Raw genomic sequence first — 2,897 nt, 5'->3', positions numbered from 1 at the left:
TAGTCCTGCCCCCCAGCACAGCACCCTGCTTCTGGTGGTGAGTTAGCAAATCAAACACAAGCAAAACCCCAGCCCACCACCAGACCAGAAAGAGACGATAATGTCTTTGCCACTTGGCTGGCACTTACAGAAGGTGAAGAAATTAATACATTCAGCACCACATTCCCAGACAAAATCCCTACTGTCAACATTTTTTCAAGACTTAAGGCAATATGGAGGGGGAAAAGTCAAGATTGTGGCTCACTGAAATTAACTCTGCACTTAAATCATAATGACAGAACTCACTACTGACCTGAAGCAGAATCCAAAGACATTAGGATTCTGTGAGTCTAGCCTTTTTTTGCAGAGGGCAGGGGGGTGGGGGTGGGGGGGTGAGGATGGTGGGGGATGCAGAGAGTGTGCCAGTACAAGGTGATGGGGTGCTGCCTGCCCACCCCCAGGTGCAGCAGCCGCCCCTCTGCCGCATGTGCATCTTTGCACCTGACCATGTCCTTGTGAAGTCCGGCTTCTGGTACTTTGTGTCTCAACTGGAGAAGATGAGGAAGTCTTCAGGGGAAATCATCTATTGTGAGTAAGTATTCGAGAAATCCCCCCTTCCGCTGAAGCACTTTGGCATCTGGCTGCACTACGACTCCCACAGTGGCACCTGCAAGACCGGGACTACCAAGACCTGCCATCACCTGGTGCTACCGAGACACGGGGGCCTGGCACCAGGCCTGCACCCGCTCTATCCAGATAATAAAGGTGGAGGAAGGAGATCTCGGCCAGCAAGTGCCCACTGGTCTTCATGCAGTTCCACGACTCCAAGATCAAGTTCCTGTTGCTTCACTGGGTCCTTCGTCTCCAGCACAAGCCAGGCTTCACCACCAAGAGGCCCAACACCTTCTTTTAGGTACAGGGCCTCCCTGTCCCTGGTCTGCCCAAATGAACTCCTTGGGAAAACAAAAAAAAACACAAAAAATCCTGTGAGTACAGACAGTAGACCTCCTTCTCCCTCCACACTCCATGTGTAGGCAGCTAGATTCTTTTTTTTTAAATCCTCACGGAAGGATATTTTTCCTTTAATTTTTAGAGAGAGTGGAAGGGAGGGGGAGAGACACAGAAAGAGAAACATTGATGTGAGAGAGACACATCGACAGGTTGCCTCCTGCACGCACCCCTCCTGCATGTACCCCGACCAGGGCCAGGGATTGAGCCTACAACCGAGGTACATGCCCTTGACCGTGAATTGAACCTGAGACCCTTCAGTCCCCAGGCTGATGCTCCATCCACTGAGCCAAACCGGCTAGGGCTAGGCCCCCGTTCCGTTCGAGTAGCCTGTGATATACCTGCCATGAGGAGGGGTCGCAGACCTGAGTCAAGGGGCCGGGTTTCTGAGCCAGTCTCCAGCCCCACCTCTATAACTGGCGTGGCTGGGCACATCTCTTACGCTTTCTGAACCTCCAAAACATCATGATTTTGTGAAGTACATCCTATGGAGACTGTACTGATGATCACATTTAATGAATGCTTTATGTGCTCCAAGCCCTATTCTACTGTTTTCGGTCATGCAAATTTCAAAATAACCCTATGGCACAGGGTTACTATCTCACTTTTGTAGCTGAGGAAGCAGGCACAGGGAGGTGAAATGACTTGTACAAAACCATCTGGCTTCTACTTTTTAGGGACAGGATTCAAATGCAGACAGTCTGGCTCCCCAGCTCAATTCCTAGCCCTTACATGCTATTGACTCTATTCTATAACAGTGAGCATCTAGAATGAACTAGTCCTGTTTACTCACCGTCAGTGGTGGTGATTAGCTCTGGGTGATCTACTGTAAAAGAGGCATAGACAACTCAGAGACCACTCCAAGAAGGCTGGTTAGCACAGTAAGGAGGCTGAAGATGTGTCATCTTTAATAACCTCACGCTTCCTTAGTGCCTGACTGTATGAAGTGCTTTCCCTGGATTGTTTTATTTAAGCCTTTATAATATCCCTATGAGGTAAGTCCCAAAATTATTCCCATTTGATAGAAAAAGAAACTGAGGCACAGAGAGGTTAAATAATCTGCCCACACACAGCTAATAAGCATCAGGCCCAGAGTACAAACCCTGGCAATATGAGTCCAGTGTGCCTGTACTTTAAACCAGTGCCGGGAACGAATCATGAGGGGTGCAGGGGCAGTAGTGGGAGGATCCTGTTGTAATGCAAATTCTGACTCAGTAGATCTGGGGTGACGTGGAGATCCTACATTTCTCACAGCTCCCAGGTGATGCTGCTGGTCCACAGACGACACTTTGAGCAGCAAGAGTTTAACCACAAGGCTTGCCCACCCCCCAAGGGAGCAGTGATGGGAGCCAAGGCTACTTAGCCTCCTGATAGCACAGTGAGGTGGAGTTGAAAGATGTCGGCTGTCCTCAAGTATTTAAAGGATCTCCATTTGAAAAGCAAATCAGACTTGACTTATAGAGCCCCAAGGGACAAAATGTCAGGGATGTGTATCTACTTCCATCCCTGACCTTTCCCCTGAACTTCAGATTTCAGACTTCAGACTAACTGCCTGCAGAACCAGCCACTGGGGTGTGTCCCTCAGGAAATCCAAACTGGATATATCCAAAGACACGCATTGCTTTTCCCAATTTTCCACATCAACCACCCACATTGGGAACTTGGAACCATCCTAGACCATAGTCAGTCAACCCAACATCCAATCAGTCATTAAGACCTGCTCATTTGGCCTTCTGTTTATTATTTTAAAATTTTAAATCAAGAAAAAAGTTGTCGTATTACATTGTATAAGTCATAGGTGTACAACATGGTGATCTGATATTACAACATGGTGATTTGGTATATGTATACACTGTGAAATGATCATCACAATAAGTTTAGTTGTCATCCATCAGCACACATAGTTACTT

At 47.8% G+C, this 2,897-nt stretch overlaps 1 pseudogene; it reads left to right on the top strand.

Annotated features, from left to right (window-relative positions):
• The first annotated feature begins 387 nt into the window (after window positions 1-387).
• On the top strand, window positions 388-907 carry LOC132225948 (large ribosomal subunit protein eL20-like; annotated as a pseudogene).
• Window positions 908-2,897: the final 1,990 nt, after the last annotated feature.

The sequence above is a fragment of the Myotis daubentonii genome, chromosome 2 (assembly GCF_963259705.1).
Source record: "Myotis daubentonii chromosome 2, mMyoDau2.1, whole genome shotgun sequence".
Taxonomy (NCBI): domain Eukaryota; kingdom Metazoa; phylum Chordata; class Mammalia; order Chiroptera; family Vespertilionidae; genus Myotis; species Myotis daubentonii.
This window is presented reverse-complemented; position numbering and strand designations above follow the sequence as displayed.